General features: G+C 37.8%; 1 protein-coding gene across 4 annotated transcripts in view; it reads left to right on the top strand.

Moving 5' to 3' along the window:
* The window catches only part of IFTAP (intraflagellar transport associated protein), an 80,356-nt gene that overhangs the window by 10,871 nt on the left and 50,587 nt on the right, over positions 1-18,898 (top strand). Inside the window, exon 3 of one of the 4 annotated variants that reach the window (XM_078148245.1) lies at positions 3,698-3,766. The exons of the other annotated variants lie outside the window; for them this stretch is intronic. The gene's annotated coding sequence lies outside the window, so the exon portion shown is untranslated. The remainder of the gene's footprint in view (positions 1-3,697; positions 3,767-18,898) is intronic. 4 annotated transcript variants of the gene reach the window in all.

Raw genomic sequence — 18,898 nt, forward strand, 5'->3', positions numbered from 1 at the left:
GTCATCAGAGAAAACTGAGCCAAAAAGGCGAGCCCGTCAGGCCTGTGGTGAGAGCAGAGAGTAAGTGATAGGTATCCACACAATGCTGGGGCCCCTGCAGAAGGTTTATGGGAAGAGATAGACAGCAGTCACACAGAATGAGGAAATGTGGATGAGTTGTGATTGGCACCTTTGGAGAGAGTACCCACACTGTCCATTGAGGATAGGACTATTTCTTAAGAAGTCACTGGTAGGGAAATCATAGTCATTAGTTATCCAGTCTTCCCCCTGCTTCCTGGCAGAATGGAATTTGTATTCTTATTGTGATACATGTATATGTGCATATAACTGGTATACAGCCAATTTATATCTATTTACACACTGCATGTGAATGGAGTATGTGTGGTTGCCCATCCAGCTTGATGAGGCAATGAAAATAAAAGGGAAGAGAGTCAGTAACAAACCAGAACTGTAGAAGAACATTTTGAACTGGAAGGGACTTTATTTCATTTATGTATTTATTTATTTTAGGTGTGTGAGGTCAGTAAACCTTGATTGGGGCCCAATGGCACTGCTGAGATGCCCATAATGATGGTGATGATGTCATATTTGTAGTTTTAACATTTTACATTTTTCTAACTTCTTTTGGATGCAGTATCTTATTTGATAACATTCGGGTCATGGGCTGTGAAGTTCCTTGAGTGTAGCCATTAGGGAAGGAGGAGGGTAGGGTACAGACATTTATTGAACACCTACTTAGGTCATTTGATTTTTACAACAGCCCTGTGAGGTAGGTACTATTATGATCCCCATTTTATAGTTGAGGAAACTAAGGCAGACAGAGGTAAAGTGACTTTCCCAGTGTCACACACTTAGGCCTGATCCCAGTGATGAGGCTTGGGGGTTTAGGGGTGCTGGGACCCCAATATCACAACATGCAGATCCTGCCTGAAAGAATTCGACCCAAGCCTTTTTTAGTTAAAGGCAAGGTTTATTAGAAAATCCGTCATATGGGGCAGACTCTTAAGGAGTCTGAATGTTAGTGAGCTGTTGGCTAGATTGTAAGAATCTGAGCCTGGAAGGGACTGTAGACATCATTTAGCGTATCCTCTTTGTTTCATAGATGGGAAATTGAGGCCCGAGGATGTGAATCCACTTGCCCAGTGTTAACACAGTTAGTGAGTGGGGAAGAATAGGGCGGTAAAGTATCTGTGTACAACTTGCAAGCATTTTTTTTTCCTACTTTACAAATAGAAAAGCAGTTTAAATAACTAGCAAGATGAACTTCATCAGAAATAAATGTAAAATTCTGTATTTAAGTTAAAACTTTCAGCTGTGTAAGTACTTTTGACCAGACCACCTAGTTCATGTGGAAAAGCTCAATATGAGCCAGCATTGTGGTGTGGCTGGTAACAAAGTAAGCATCATCTTAGTCACCTTAATAATAACATACAGTCCAAGGGAGATAACAGTCCCACTTTGTTCTGCACTGGTCAAACCACAGCTGGAATTTGGTGACTGTTATTGCATGTTGTATTTGAAGTAGAATTTGGCAAAGTAGAGAAAATATATAGAGGTGGGCAGTCAGAATTGTGAGGGTCTGGAAATGACTGTATTTAGTAATTGGATTGAGGGAATTAGGGATTTTAGGCCTTAAAAAGCAAAGACTCCGGGGAAACATAATAGTTCTCTTCAGATATTTGAAGTGCTGTAGTTGGAAGAGGGAGTGGTAGCTGATTACATGTGATTCTAGAAGGCAGAATTAGGACCAGTGGGTAGAAGTTCTAGAAAGGCAGAGTTGGTTTACTATGGCAAACACCTTTCTAACAATCAAGGCAGTCTAGCAGGGGAATGGGTTGTGTCACAAAATAGTGATCTTCCTGTCACTAGAAGTGTTTTAAAAAAGAGATGTATTACTGTCAAGGATGTTTGAGTGGAATGGATTCTTTCATTGGGAGAAATGTTAGACTCAGTGACCTCTAAAGTGCCTTCCAAGGCTAAGATTCTATCGTTTTAAGACTTAGTGTTGCCCAGTGAGTCAATAAAACTTTCTAGAAATAGAATCAGTGGCAGTTTTCCTACAATATTTTAGGCTAAGCCTGGAAAATTGAATCATTGCTCTCTGTTAACAAGTGCCTAACCTGTCAGGAAGTGATATAACTGGGACTGGAAAGGGAGATATAGTTTGGCTTGTTGAATGAAGGATTATTACTGTGAGAACCTTCTTAAACTGGCAAAAAGGAGGAAGGAGGGAATGAAAGGAAATACTAGGGAAGAGGCAATTTCTAATTATCATGATGGATTAGTAAGAAGAGAAAAGATGACAGTTCATGTGCCAATTTCATTTAAAACAATTAATCAAATGTACCCATCTGACCAGAATGACTAAAATGATCTTTCACTAAAAGGTTCCATGATCTCTGCTTTAAAGTTAGGCTAAAAATGATTCTTGAAAATGAAGATGAAACCCAACGTCTAGGGCAGGTTTGCAATAGTGATTGAAATTCCTTTTCCAGAGGGAGAAAACTTGTCTTTCCACCCTTTGAGCATGGAGAAAATGTTGGCAAAATGAAACTGTGTTTTTTGACACATTGAAAAAGTGGAATCAAAACTGCAAAAAGGAAATATTGAAACCAATCTGTTTCAAACTTTTAGAATTTTCTAAAAAATTTGAATTCTATAAAATGTGCAGACACATAGTAAAATCACTCAAAACTTATGCTTACATCATATCCTTTTTAGAAAAGATGGTAAACTTGATTTTACTTAGTAACTTATTTCTAATATACATTTTCATTTTATATTTTTCTTTAACATTTTTAAAGTTTTATTTCCAAATTCTGTCCCTTCTTCCCTCTCTCTCTTCCTGTCTCTCTGAGATGATAAGCAATCAGATATAGGTTATATGTGTGCAATTATATAAAACATTTCCATATTAGTCATTTTGTATAAGAAGACTCAAATAAAAAAGAAAGTGAAAAATAGCATGCTTCAGTCGGTATTCAGTCAATATCCGTTATTTCTCTGGAGGTGGATAGTATGCTTCATCATTAGTCCTTTGGAATTGTCTTGGATCATTGTGTTGCTGAGAATAGTTAAGTCACTCACAGTTATTCATCTGACAATATGCTGCTACTGTGTACAGTGTTCTGGTTCTGTTCACTTCACTGTGCATCAATTCATGTAAGTCTTTCCAGGTTTTTCTGAAATCATCCTGCTTGTCATTACTTATAACACAATAATATTCCATTATAGTTATATACCATGTTTTGTTTAACTGTTCCCCAATTGATGAGCATCCCTTTGATTTCCAATTTTTAGCCACTACAAAAAGAGCTGATATAAACATTTTTGATAAATAGGTTCTTTCCCCTTTTTTTGAATGTCTTTGGGATATAGTCCTAGCAGTGGTATTGCCAAATCAAAGGGTATTGCCATGAGCGCCTGCGTCCCCGGCCATGGTCTGATGCCGGCAGAGTGTGAAGAGAGAAAGAATCACGGGCCAGGTGAGAGCAGTGAAGAACAAACTTCCGTTTATTGATCTGAGGGCTCAGACTTATAGAGTACTGGATCAAGCAACAGTAACATTGTTATTCATGAAAAGTACAAATCTAATTAAGTGATTTCCTTCCTTCCTTGTGCCTTGTCTGTTACATTCTTTCCTGCGTCCTGTCCTGTACCCCATCCATTTCCTGTCTTCCTGCATCCTGTTCTCAAGAGACGGAACAGCGGGGTGGTGAGCCGATATTCTGAGTTTCACAGCTGTCGGGCATAGTATAAGCTACAGGTAAGACCGGGCTGGCCTAAGCCCTCCAACTTCCCAAAGCCGGCCCTTTACAGGATATGCAGCTTTGAGCATAGTTACAAATTGCTCTCCAGAATAGCTGGATCAGTTCACAACTCTACCAGCAGTGCATTAGTGTCCCAGTTTTCCTACATCCCCTCCGACGTCCAACATTTGGTCGTATTGGCTGCTCTGATAGGTGTGAGGTAGTACCTCTGAGTTGTTTTAATTTGCATTTCTCTGATCAATAGTGATTTAGAGTGTTTTTTAATGTGACTATAGACCATTATTCAGTTGGAGAATGACTTATTTTTTTTATAAACTTGACTCAGTTCTCTATGTATTTGAGAGATGGGGCCTGTATCAGAAATACTTATTGTAAAAATTTCCCTCAGTTTTCTGCTTTGCTTTTAATTTTGATTGCATTGGTTTTGTTTGTGGAAAAGCTTTTAAGTTTTATATGATCAAAATTACCTATTTTACATTTTGTAATGCTCTCTGTATCTTTTGGTCCTAAATTCTTCCCTTGGCCATGAATCTGACAGATAAACTATTCTTTGTTCTCTTAATTTGCTTATGGTATCACCCTTTATGTATAAATCATGTACCCATTTGATAATTACCTCTTTATAATACAGTTTGAGATCTGGTATGGCTAGACCACCTTCTTTCCAATTTTTTTCATTGTTTCTCATGATATCCTTGAATTTTTGTTCATCCAGATGAATTTTGTTATCATTTTTCTAGCTCTATAAAATAATTTTTTTGATAATTCGATTGATAGGGCACTAAATAAATGTATTAATTTAGGTAGAATTGTCATTTTTATTATATTGGCTAGGCCCACCCATGAACAACTAATATTTTTCTAGTTGTTTAGATCTGACTTTATTTGTGTGAAAAGTGTTTTATAGTTGGGTTCATATAGTTGCTGGGTTTGTCTTGGCAGGTAGAATCCCAAGTATTTTATATGTTTTAACAGTTATTTTAAATGGAATTTCTCTTTCTGTCTCTTGCTACTGGACTTTGTTGTAATATATTGTAGTGCTGATGATTTATGTGGTTATATCTCATATCCTGTAACTTGGCTAAAGTTGTTAATAATTTCAAGTAGTTCTTTAGTTTCTAAGTATAACATCATAGTATGTTGTAAGTATAACATCTGCAAAGAGTGATAGTTTTATTTCCTCATTGCCTATTGTAATTCCTCTAATTTCTTTTTCTTCTTTTATTGCTATAACTATCATTTCTAGTACAGAATTGAATAATAGAGGTGATAACGGGCATACTTGCTTCACCTGTGATTATACTGGGATGGCTTCTAGCTTATCCTCATGACAGATAATGCTTGCTGATGGTTTTAGATAAGTATGATCATTTTAAGGTAAGCTCCATTTCTTCCTATGCCCTCTAGTGTTTTTTTTTTTTCCAGTAAGAATGGGTGTTTTTTAATAGGAATGGGTGCTATATTGTGACAAAGGCTTTTTCTGCATTTCTTGAGATAATCATGTGATTTCTTTTGGTTTTGTTGTTGATATGGTCAATTGTGCTGATAGTTTTCCTAATATTGAACCAGCCCTGCATTCCTGGTGTAAATTCCTCCTTGTTGTAGTGTGGGATCTTTGTGATATATTGTTGTAATCCCTTTGCTAGCACTTTATTTATTATTTTTGCATCAATATTCATTTGGAAATTGGTCTATAATTTTCTTTCTCTGTTTTGGCTCTTCCTTGTTTGGGTGTCAGAACCATATTTGTGTTGTAAAAAGAATTTGGTAGGACTCCTTCTTTGCCTATTTTTTTCCAAATAGTTTATATTGTATTGGGATGAATTATTCTTTCTTTTTCTAAAAATGGGTTATTTAAATATTTTATTTCTTCTTTGTTAATTTGGGTAATATACATTTTTGTAGATATTCATCAATTTCATTTAGATTGTCAATTTTTTTGGCATATAATTGAGCAAAATAGCTCCTAACAATTGTGTTAGTTTCCTCTTTCACCCCTTTCATTTTTGATACTAGTAATTTGGTTTCCTTCTTTCATTTTTTAATCAAATTAACCAAAGGTTTATGTATTTTATTTTATTTTTCTCATAAAACCAGCTTCTAGTTTTATTTATTAGTTCATGGCATCCTTTCAGTTTTATTAATCTTTCCTTTCATTTTCAGGATTTCTAATTTGGTGTTTAACTAGGGATTTTTGAATTGTTCTTTTTCTAATTTTTTTAGTTGCATGCCTAATTCATTGATCTGCTTTTTCGCTATTTGATTGATGTAAGCAATTAGAGATATAAAATTTCTCCTAAGTACTGCTTTGGCTGCATCACATAAATTTTGGTATGTTGCCTTATTGTCATTTTCTTTAAGGAAATTATCAATTGTTTCCATGATTTATTCTTTGACCCACTTATTTTTTAAGATTAGATTATTTAATTTCCAATTTATTTTTAGTTTCTCTTCCAGTTGTCCATTATTGAATGTAATTGTAATTACATTATGATCTTAAAAAGATGCATTTAATATTTCTGCTTTTCTGCATTTGGTTGTGAGTTTTAATGTCCTAATACATGGTCAGTTTCTGTGTAGGTACCATGTACTGCTGAGAAAAAAGTATATTCCTTTCTATTCCCATTCAATTTTTTCTAGAGATCTGTTATATCTTACTTTTCCAGATTTTATTCACCTTCTTAACTTCTTGTTTATTTTTTTGGTTAGATTTATCTAGTTGAGATCCCCTATTAGTATAGTTTTATTTTCTATTTCTTCCTGTAACTCATTCAACTTCTTCAAAAATTTAGATGCTATACCATTTGGTATGTTTAGTATTGATATGACTTCATTGTCTATGGTACCTTTCAGCAAGATATAGTTTCCTTTTTTAAACCTCTTTTAATTAGATCTGTTTTTGCTTTTGCTCTGAGATCATGATCGCTACCCCTGCTTTTTTTTCACTTCAGCTGAATCATAATAGATTCTGCTCCAGCTCCTTACCTTTTACCCTGTGTATATCTCTCTGCTTCAAATGTATTTCTTGTAAACAACATATTGTAGGATTCTGTTTTTTAATACATTCTGCTATCCACTTATGTTTTATGGGTGAGTTCATTCCATTTACATTTTTAGTTATGATAACTCTGTATTTTTTTCCATGCTATTTTTCACTTGTTTATCCCCCCCCTTACCCTTGCACCCTTCCCCTCTCACAAATATTTTACTTCTGATCACCGCCTTCCCCAATATACTCTCCCTTTTATCAGTCTTCCTTCCCTCTCTCTTTCTCCCCCTTTTATTATCACTGTGCCTTTTTACTTCCTTCTAGGAAAGATGGTTTTCTATGTCCAACTGAGTATGTATGTTATTCCATCTTTAAGTCAATTTTGATGACAGTAAAGTTTGAGTTTTGCCTGCCACTCCTCCCCCATCTTCTTCATTATAATAACTCTTTCATGCCTCTTTTATGTGGGATAATTTACCCCATTAAATCTCCCCCCTCCTTCTTCCAGTGCAATTTTCTTTCTTGACCCTTTATTTTGTTTTTTGGGTATCATCCTATCAAAGTCATCTTATATCCACACCCTCTGTCTATATATACTCCTTCTAATTGCTCTTTTAGTAATAAAGTTGTTAAGTTATAAATATTATCTTGCCATATAGAAATATAAACAGTTTAACCTTGTTGAATTTTCAAAGTTTTGTCTTTCTTGTTTCTTTTTTTACTTTTTTATGTTTCCCCTGAATCTTGTATTTGGAGGTCAAATATTTTATTTAGCTCTGGCATTTTAATTAGAAATGCTTGAAAGTCTTGTATTTCATTAAATATTTTTTTTTTCCCCTTTAAAGACTATATTCAATTATTTTGCTGGGTAGGTGACTCTTGGTTGTAATTCTAAGTCCTTTGCCTTCTGGTATATCATATTCCAAGCCCTCTGGTTCTTTAATGTAGAAGCTGCCAATTCCTGTGTAATCATAACTGTAGTTTCACGATATTTGAATTGTGTCTTTTTGGCTGCTTGCAGTACTTTCTCCTTGGTCCATGAGCTCTAAAATTTGATTATGGTGTTCCTGGGAGTTTTTATTTTGGGATCTCTGTCAGGTGGTGATCAGTGGATTCTTTCAATTTCTATGTTGCCCTCTGGTTCTAATATATCAGGGCAGTTTTCTTTGATGATTTCTTGAAAAATGTTGGTCAGGCTCTTCATTTATTTATTTATTTATTTAGGATCATGGCTTTCAGGTAATCCAATAATTCCTACATTATCTCTCCTGCATCTGTTTTCTCTGTCAGTTGTTTTTCCAGTGAGAAATTTCACATTTTCTTCAATTTTTTTTACTTTTTTGATTTTTGTCATATCTTGATGTCTCATGAAATCAATAGTTTGCACTTGTTCAGTTCTTATTTTTAAGGAATTATTTTCTTCAGTGAGCTTTTGTACTTCCTTTTCCTTTTGGCCAATTCTATTTTTTAGGGAGTTATTTTTCTTAGTAAATTTTAGTACATCTTTTGCATGCTATTGACTCTTTTTTCATGATTCTCTTGCATTATTGTCATTTCTTTTCCCAATTTTTCTTCTACTTCTCTAATTTGCTTTTTAAAATCCTTTTAAAGCTCTTCCAATAATTCTTTTTGGGTCTCAGACTGAATTACATTTTTTTTGAGGCTTCACGTGTAACCATTTTGACATTATTGTCCTCTTCCAAGTTTATGCCTTAATCCTCCCTATCACCATAGTAACTTTCCATAGTCAAGCTTTTTTGGTTTTTGCTCATTTTTTCTGCCTTTTGTGTCTCTCTGTGTGTGACTTGGTGTTTTTATGTGAGAGTTGAGCTCTGGTCCTTTTTGTGCTGGGGCTCTAGGTGTTACTGCTGTCTTTCAGTGGGCTTTAAGGCTTAACTACTTGCTTTCTCTGGAGGGTAGGCCTCCCTTCTGGCTTATATTGGGGGTTGGGACCTCCCCTGGGTGTGGGGTTTAGCTGCTGCTTCAGGGTTGGGGCCTGGCTGCTGGTTTGCTATGGTAACAGAGTCTTTCTGATGGCTGGCCCCAAAGGAGAGATCTTGTTACTGGTCTGCCCCAGGAGTGGGGCCCTGCTGTAGGATTGCTATGGAAATAGGGTCTTTCTGCTGGTAGACCCCCAGGGGCAGGGTCTTGCTGTTGGCCCACCCTGGGACAGGGCTTCACTACTGGTCAGCGATGGGATGAAGGCCTCACTGGTGGCCTGTGCTGGGGGTGGGGTCGCTGGGGTGGGGGCCTTGCTGCCCTGCACTGCCTGCTCACTTGCCCAGGGGGCTGCTGGTTTGTAGGAGGGCAGGGCCTAGCTGGTGGATTGCCCTGGGCTTGGAGGCTTGCTGCAGGCCCCCTGTGGTGATGCTGGCTGCTGCTGCTGCTGCTGCTCTTGGACCACCTTTCCCTACCACCTCCTGTGAGATAGATCTTTCCTGCCTGGGCTGGTAAGCTGCTTCTCAGCTCCTAGGTTAATTCTGAGGAGTTTTCTTAGTTGTTTGGAGGGAATTTGGGAAGGCTTCAGAGGTTCCTTCCTCACTCTACCATCTTGAGACTGGAAATCTTCATTATATTTTTAATAGCTCATTTGCTATTGATAGGAGATAAATATTATTAACCATGGTGATTTTCCCTGAGAGATTTAAAAAATGCATTCTTTCTGAAACAGTCCCTGTGCAGTTGTAGGCAACTAGATATACCAGAGGACTTCCTGTGAAGCATTCCTACTCCATGGTTTAAAAACAGTAGCCTGATTTGAATATTTGTTTTCTTACTCTCTGAGGACTTTCACCTCCATAATCTTAGTTCTTAGCCTAATAGCCTCAGTCACTGCTACTGCAAAGACCAATGTGATTTGAGAGAATGCTTCTTCCAAATTTTGCTTCTTGAAAGTGAGTTGATAAGGGGCTGCCCTGAGGAGCTCTCAGAGTTCAGCTTAAAAGTCTGCTTTTGTGTGTTCTTGGTCAGTGCTACCTGCTTTGCTAGGCATTATGGAAGCTTATGGAAGCTGGGGAATGGGGAACTACCCTAGCTACATGTCTGAGGCCTGGCTTTCCATTCACACTCACTGCTCCGCCTTCCTGCAGGAAGAATCGCTGGTAGCCACTGGCTATCCTGATGATTTTGTGACTGAAGGATCAGTTATGGGACTCACAGAGCTGAGCTCTGAGGCTGATTCAGGGTCTTACAAACACTGACTCATAAGAGTGGAGATGAATGTGAATGTGAATGAAATGTATGCAGGGTGGACCAAATGCTGATTTCTGAATTTGCTAAAGGGGAGTTTTGGCTGGGGGTATTGTAGGTTTATTTGATGCATATTACACATACCTCTGGAATTTCAAAAGTTCAAGTATTTTAATCTACTTAATTAAAAGATAGATTTTTACAAGATTTTGTTTTATAGGCACATAATTCAGGTTCCTCGGACTCAAGAGAGTTTTTAATTTTTTTTTTTTAAAGAGGAAGCTCAAGTGCTTAACTATTTTTCTTTGTTTAATGGAATTAATAACTGTGTAATTGAAATCACACTAATATTCAGCTGACCTAACTTGGTGATTCAATGCAGACACTTCTGGTTTGGTCTGAACAGCTGGAAGGATGACTGTATTTTTTTGGAAATAAAACTGATTTTATATAATGTGCTGATGATCAGTAAGACTTAATGAATGATAGCCTCGAGAAACTTAATTATTATTATTTGGATGGATGAACAGGAAAAGAAAGGAAAACATTTTTCAATAAGAAAGAAAGTTTCTGTTTAGCCATATAATTTTATAGGCTAGTTTTGTTTTCATTCCTCAGGCTTTCTGGAAGAGGATAAAAAATGAGCAATCCTGAACTCTAGTACTACAGAGAAGGCAGAAAATGGTGGAAAGAAGGCTGGGCGTAGAATCAAGAGACCTGAATTCAAGTTGTACTATTGCCACTTAGTTATGTGACCATATGCAAGTTACCTAACCTCTTAATTTTCTCATTTGTAAAACAAGAACAACAATAATAATGATAATTTCTCCACCTTTCTCATAGGTTTGTTTTAAGAAAAGTGCTTTGTAAAGTACTGTATTAATGCATGTTGCTGTTATATAAAATATTGGATAATTTTAGGTCCTTATAACTGCTTGCCCAACTGGTCTCATTTTGTCACTGATCTGTGTCCAGTTTTTTTTTCTTTATTTTATCTTTTTATTTCTCCCTCCCCTTGTCTTTTTTGTTTTTTGCTTTTCTTTTAATATAATCTTGTTCTGATTTATGTAGTTACAAAAAGTATCATCCAAGTGACCCTGCTACCATATTGAAATCCTCTCACTAAATAATTAAGTAGATTATAAGCCTTTTGAGAATAGGGAGGGTTCTGATCTTCTTTCAGCACAATTTGTCACACCTATTCTTACTTCAGGGCATCTAGGTGGTGTAGTGGATAGGATGCTAGGCTGGAGTCAGGATCATTGTCCTGAGTTCCAATGTGGCCCCAGACACTTATTAGAATTGTGAGTCTGGACAAATTGTTTAACTTCTATTTGCCTTAATCCACTGGAGAAGAAAATGGCAAACTACTCCAGCATCTTTGCCAAAAAAACCCCAAATGGGATCACAGAGAGGGGGACACAACTGAAAAATGACTGAAATTCTTACTTTGATGGGTTTGTGATATCCCTGATCTGGCCTTCCTCTGCTGGGTCAGGCCTCAGGCCATCTATGCCTTCTTATCCTGTGCTATTCTTATCCATGGCCCTTTATGAGTCTTCTCTGGAAAATCTACCCAATATGCAAGAGACCTGCCTAGATAGCAATTATTGCCAATGTTTTCAGGTGTAAGAGCTCCCTTTTAACGTGAAAAAATTTGCAGATTGCCTTCCCCCACCACATGATAATACTTGTGCTATTACTATGCATTGATTGAGAAAGCATATGACCAAAAAGATTCTGGGAATTCAGTGATGCTTTGAAATAGTATCTACATTCATTTAGAAAAATCTTACCTATATTGTAAGGCATTATTTGTAGTTTTGCATGTCCATTTGTGGACTTTTACAATTATTTGATAGCCCCTCCCAGGTTCATGTCCTGAAAGTTGGAAACCACTTCTATCTTTTTCGGTAGTTCATGAGTACCAATGTAGTTCTCAGACTGTCTGTCCATTATTGCTTGCCCATGTTATATAACTGGCCCATTTCCATTTTGGATTGTTTATTTTCTTCATGATGCCTTTTATGTCACTTCTGACATGTAAATCATTATTGTAATAAGCTGCAGCATACTTAGACTCACCATGTGCTGATGATTTTAATTCTTCAGTGACTGTGGTGTGATTGGTAGCGTCATGTTTCATAATGATAATATGGCTTGGAGAATATTGATGTTAAAAAGATGAGCTTTTGTGTCAGGGAACAGCAGGGAGATCATTGAAATCTCTCTATAGTTTCCCAAACACAAAACAGTCTACCCTCCTTCTCCTTGTGATTTCTGGGCCCAGTTCACTGTCCTTCTGCTTTCTTTGTCCAAGATAAATGTAATATTGAACTAACTCACTGGACTGCCTAGTCAATTGAATGTCCTTATTTGGGCACTGCACATTTTTCATCTACTGTTTTTTCCCCATGTAGATTGCTTGGTCAATCCTTTTTGAGTGACCAAGGACCTTAATGGGGAGACCATTTAGTATCCTGGAACTTGATATCATCAGCACAGTGTAATCCACAGGCAGAAGCGTTTGGAGGATCTCACTGTCAATAGGAAATCTCTCTTTTGTTTGGACACTACATGGTAGTCCTGCATTAGTGTCCACCATTGTTGGTGAGCATATTTTTTTTGTTTTATGCCATGCATGACTGAAGTCCTCCTCTATTTCCTCATCATGGTATGTAGCCCCTCCAGGGATTTCCTAGTGGACTACAAACTCTGTCTGTTTCTACCAAATTGGAAAGGCAAAAGTATGATCTAGAAGACAGGTCATGTATGCTACTTACAGGCCAGCCTAGTCAGATTTGGAGAGGCTTATCTTTAGCAGATGGACTACCAACTAATGATAATCATTGGCCATGGTGACTTGTGAAACAAAGGAAAAACATACAGTGGCCCTCCGTTTTCTGTGGCTGTGCTCTTGTTCTGCAGTGATTGTGGTGAAATAGCAGGAGAGGAAGAAGATATTAGACCATCTGCAAACACCAAGTTAATACAAAAATCATTTTTAAGTATGTGCTATTTACCACTGTGGTAGGTATTTGAAGTGAAAAACAAAAGCAGTTACTATTATCAAAGAACTTAATACTTCTGGAGGGGAAACAACACGAAGATAGCCCAGTCCAGTGGAAAGAGCACTGAATCGAAAATCAGGGAAATCTGATTTGGGTTCAAATGCTGACTCTGCTACTTGCTACTTATTTTGCCTGGAATATGGAATGTGTGAGCTGGAAGGAAAAAAAAATAATTGCTGGTACTCTAAAAGTGAAATCCTGGCCCACCAACCAATGGCAACATGCTATTGGAGGAATCAGATTGAGTCAGTATTGACATTATCACTATAAATGAAACAAGAAACCATAAGGAGGTTGAAGGTTGATGATTCACAAATTCTCTTTGGGGAGAGAAATAAAGGAGTTGGCAAGGTTGCTTCCATTTTACACCCAAAGCTCATAAGAAACATAATTTTGTGAGAAAATTTGTTATCTTACCTTGCAGTATTTGTGATATAAACAGATTACCATAAAAGAAAGGAGATGAAGAGAACAGGCATTTATTAAGCACCTACTGTGTGCCAAGCCGTATGTTAAGTTGTTTACAATATTATCTCATTTGGTTCTTACCACAACCCTACAAAGTAGGTGCCATGGTGGTCCTCATTTTGAAGTTGAGGAAACTGAGGTAGGCAGAGGTTAAGTGAGTTGCCCAGGGCCACACAGCTAGAAAGTATCTGAGGTCAGATTTGAACTCAGGAAGATGAGTCTTCCTGACTCCAGGCCTGGTGCTCTATCCATTATACTACCTTGCTGCCCTGAATAGGTGTGACAAATGTGCTGAAAAAAACCGCCTCAATCCTTACTGACGTCAGGCCCAGTATTCTACTCATTATGCCACCTAGCTGCCTATCTGTGAGTAGACATTGGTACTCAGTAATCTTGATGCAAAAGATTGCAAGGGATAATTGGAAAATATGGTTTGGGATTAAGAAATGAAAGAGACCAAAGGCCTATAGACCAGTCAGAAGCATCATGCTTATATATATCATGAGTACTTCATTTATGAAGTGGATATGCTGAGCAGTGAACAATGTCACATACACCAATAAAATTGGCTGTATTTTAATAGACTGCTAATAATTGGTCACTGTTGTGTTATTCTTGTACCAGCTGTCTGTATATAGTCAGATCAGTTAGAAGGAGAAATACAATTGCAAGAGTGCCAACCTGATTCATTCATGCTGCATGATGGGAAGCAGATAAAAGCAAAAGACATTGGCATGGATCATTACCAGAAAGCCATTGCTGTAGTGAGGAAAATGGAGGAGCCAAGGAACTGCTTCTGCTGGCAAACATTTGATCTTAATGAGAAGAGAAATAAGAGAATCAAGGGCAATGTTGGTTTAGAATGGAAGCTGTTTTGCACAATGTTAGGGAGGAGACTAGGAGAAAATTTTGTGCAATATTACCTCACAAGAAAAAACAACAATGAAGGGGCAGAACAAGTCTGTGGAAAGCTTGGTATTAGACTCAACTAAACCAGCTTCTCCAAAGAACATTTAGAGATAAAACAGAAAGGACAACAAATTGTTGGAAATGGTGCAGCTCTATAAGAATTCCTCTCCCAAACTTTTCATCATCATTAAATGGAAAAACCACACTTGGATTTCATCCTTCCCAGCCTCTGATATATTCTATGAAGTTGGAATGGCTGTTATAGGAGAAATATTGGAAGAACAGCTACACCAGACCAGATGAATCCCAGAAAACATTCATGCTGGAGGGTCAGTGTTGACAGCATTGAGGGATCAAATGATTTTAAAGATGTGTGAAAAAAAGGAAGATGCTGAGTAACCATAACAGATCAGGAATAGTATCATTTAAAACAAGATGATTGAGAGGACTTTATTAATAGCCATTCATTTGCCTATTTTCTATAGCATCTTATGAGAATGATCTGCTTACTTTTTGAGTATATTTTTGGTGAAATTGTGAAAAGGTGAATAGACATCTTATTTTTAGCAGACTATATCCTCAGTCACACAGTTGAATGAAAGGTACAGAGGATACAAAATCCTGCCATTTATTGCTTGCTGATTATTATAAAATGCATTGGTTCAGTAAACAGAAGGCATCTTTAAAGGTCTTCTTCCGTCATGTTGTCTCCCATGCTTATGTGAAGATCATACAAGATTCCTTGATTACTACAATCTCAGCAGTCTCCTGATTATTGGTGTCAAGCAAGGCATGACACATATTGCCAGAAGTTGTCACTCTACTTTTGAGGAGGGTATCCAGTGGGGAGTCCAAACGAAAGAGGGCTTCCCTGTAGACAAGTCCTCCAGATGGCATTGTGCCGATGACACCAAATCCCAGAATAGTACAAGATCTCCTCAGTGAGTTCCACAGCTACTTAAAAGAAATCACAGAGGGAAAAGCAAATGGATTAAGGATGCCTGTCACTTTCTAACGGGGGAGACAAATGCAGAAGGCAAGATTTGGGTGGAATCTTAAAGGAAGATGGACAGTAAGAAGCTAAGGTGAGGAGAGAAAGCATTTTAAACATGGTGGACAGCCTGTATAAGGCATGGAGACAGGAGTTGGAGGGGTCATGTCAAGTAGGCCAGCATAACCAGATTGGATTAAGTGAAAAAGTAGGAAGCGGTTAGGCTATAAAGAACTTAAATGCCAAATACAGTCATTTATATTTGATCCTAGAAGTAATAGGAAGCTCCCGGAGCTTATTGTGCGGGGAGGTGATTTGGTCAGTTATGCTTTAGGAAAATCACTTTGACATCTGAGTGGGGGATGGAATGGGGGAGATTTATGGCAGGCAGCCAATTAAAAGACTGTCATTTTATTCTGGAGGAAAGATGATGAATGCGTAAACTAGGGTGGTGGCTGTGTCAGTGAAGAAAAGGCAGTTTCCATAAGAGGTGCTGAGAAGGTAGAAATAACCTTTGCAATGGATTGGATATGTGGGGTGAGAGTAAGTAAGGAGGTAAGGATAACATTGAAGTTAGAGCTGAGGTAACTGGGAGGATCATGATACCCTTGACAGTTAGGAAGTTGGGAAGAGGAGAGAGTTTTTTGGGAAAAGAATAAGTCCTTGTTTTGGACATGTTGAGTTTGAGATTCCCATGAGACTTCTGAAGGTAGCTGATACAGGACTTGTGTAGGTCAAGGTATAGACTTGGGCTGGGTATGTAGATTGGGAGGCATGACAATAGAGATGAAGGTGGAACCCATGGGAGGTGAAGAGATCTCCTCATAGCTGGAATACTGGATATTCAGTCTGTAGAGAAATGATGATAATCGATGATTTTATAGGCAGCATTGTGACCATCACGGATGTAGTTTGTATCCCTTCCAAGCTCTCTCATCCTTTGTGGTTTTTGACTGTGTTTTCCTATAAGTCTCATATGGTGGAAAGAGTGCTTTGTGACTATGGGACAGAGGAAAAAGAGAAGAGGGCCTAAGACAGAGCTTTGGAGCATACTCATTAGTGTGACCTGGATGAAAATCCAGCAAATGAGTCCTACAAGGAGTGGTCAGACAAATAGGATAACTCAATTCATGTGAATACTACTCATCCTTGTTGGGTATTTGCCTAAAACAACGGTGGGACATGCTTCCCATATCGTCAATACAGACAGATGGAGAGAATGCCACCAGTCAACACACTGTCATTAATGTTGGTGGTTTGAACTTCCCTTCCAGCTGAACTTTGTGCAATAATGAATATTTGTTTTAAAAGAGACCCATGCATACCACCACCAACTCAATACTTCACACCTTGGAGCTTATTTGAGAAGGCTTACATGTTAGCTGTTGTTCAGTTGTCTCTGACTCTTCATGATCCCATTGGGGGTTTTCTTGGCAAAGATACTGGAGCGGTTTGCCATTTCCTTCTCCAGCTCATTTTACAGATGAGAAAACTAAGGCAAACAGTTAAGTGACTTGCCAAAGGTCACACAGCTAGTAAGTGTCTGAGGCCAGATTTGAACTCAGGAAGATGTCTTCCCGACTTCAGGTTTGTGCTACCTCGCTGCCCACACGTTAGCTACCAAGTCTTATAACGTGCTAGACTGAAGTTTATGCAGTGTTAAGATCTTGAAAGTCTACCAAATGTTATCCTGAATCTTAGTCTTTATTTCTTAGGCCCTGAGGTTTAAAGATTTCTGTGATCTAGATTAGTTTGGAAAGCTAGACCAGTTGAGTGTGGAGGCACATCTCACTGCCTTTCCTCATATGGGAGTTTGCAGGTCATTACTCCTTAATAGAGTCATAAATTGATAAAGACCCCTCCTGATCTTTCTTTCCCATAGTATTCTGTTTTATTATGACTCCCCCTTGCCTTCGATATAACCCTGCAGACATAATAAACATTAGATAGTTGCATCTCAGAACTAATACTAGTCTTAACTACCTTTTGAATCATTCAATCCAATTACATTCCTATTTGGTTTCCTTAGGCTTTGGTCATTTGCAAAAATATAAAAGGAAATCTGCATTGAAAATTATAGAGGTTACTTGCTCAAAATTTCCTTATCCAAGGTGAGTTATTTTCATAATATCCTTTTTCATCTCTAATCATAGCAACAGATTCCTATTGAACTTAGAACCATCAACATTTGAGGGTGTGGGCTTTAATGGCCCCTTTAAAGTCCCTGGAAAATGTCAAATTATTTATTACTTCTAAGCAGGAGCAATAAGCCTCAAGTTATGTGTTTCTTTTAAAAACTTTTTTTTTTTTATGCAGATACACAGTCCCCTGTGGTGGTAAAAGGAGTTTGCACTTTGAGAGGAGACTAGTCTCCAGGGGGTTTACTTTCACAATCTCTCTGGTACTCTCTTTAGAAAACATTACCCTCCTGGTAATTTTCATTTTTATGATGAGTGGGGATTTGAATTTAAATATATTAATGTAGAAAGTAAGGTCCTCATAGCTGGAATAGTGATATTCAGTCTGTAGAGAAATGATTATAATCGATGATTTTATAGGTAGCATTGTGACCATCACTGATGTAGTTTGTATCCCTTCCAAGCTCTCTCGTCCTTTGTGATTTTTGACTGTGTTTTCCTATAAGTCTCATATGGTGGAAAGAGTGCTTTGTGACTACGGGACAAGCCTTTGTCCCTCAGTTTCCTCATCTGTAAAATAAGTGATAATGTAGTGCCTGTTGTTGTTCCAGTATCTTAGGGGCAGGAGTCAGTGTTCCATTTGGTCTCTCTGTGAGGTTCAGTTTCCCTAGGAGTTTGTCATTGCATTGGGTGTTGGAAGAAGATCACACAGTGAGAGTACTGCTATTTAAATGCATATTTGCAGCCAGCCCCCAACTCTGTGAACCACTTCCCAGTTTCTGCCATGCTGGCCGTTGTTGCTTTGGAATGAAAAAAAGGAGTGAACAGGGCTGAAAGCCATTTTGTAATTTGGTCTGTTTTCTAGGTTGCTGCTGCCAAAAAATATTCCCTGCTTGGTAGTCAGCCTTTTGATAATGAGCCTCTTCGTGTTTAGCGTGTCTTGTCCAGACTTCATTACTGGGCCTGCACTGGAAGCCTTACCAAGTCTTGCCAGAGTTTGTGCTGTATTGGCAAAACCTTGGAAAATGTGGGGTTTCCAGGAGGACTTTAGTGGATCTTTAATATTTTTGTTATGTACCACATTCTTGTTCGTAATTTCCTTCCAGGGAGTAGACAGTATTTATAAATATCATCTCAGGTGGCTATTGTTTTTCTATTTTGAAAGATGAGAAATAATAATGATAATCATTATTATAATAGCTATCATTTACATAAGCACCGTCTATTATAGATAAATACATACTTTTTATAAAAGCACCATAGAATACTTTAAGATTGGAAAATGTGTTGCATATGTTATTTGATTCACACAATAACCCTGGAAGGTTATGATGGATTCCTAGGAACAGGATTTCTTCTTGTCCAGTACTAGT

Source organism: Phascolarctos cinereus, unplaced genomic scaffold (genome assembly GCF_003287225.1).
Source record: "Phascolarctos cinereus isolate Bilbo 61053 unplaced genomic scaffold, phaCin_HiC Scaffold_9;HRSCAF=440, whole genome shotgun sequence".
Taxonomy (NCBI): domain Eukaryota; kingdom Metazoa; phylum Chordata; class Mammalia; order Diprotodontia; family Phascolarctidae; genus Phascolarctos; species Phascolarctos cinereus.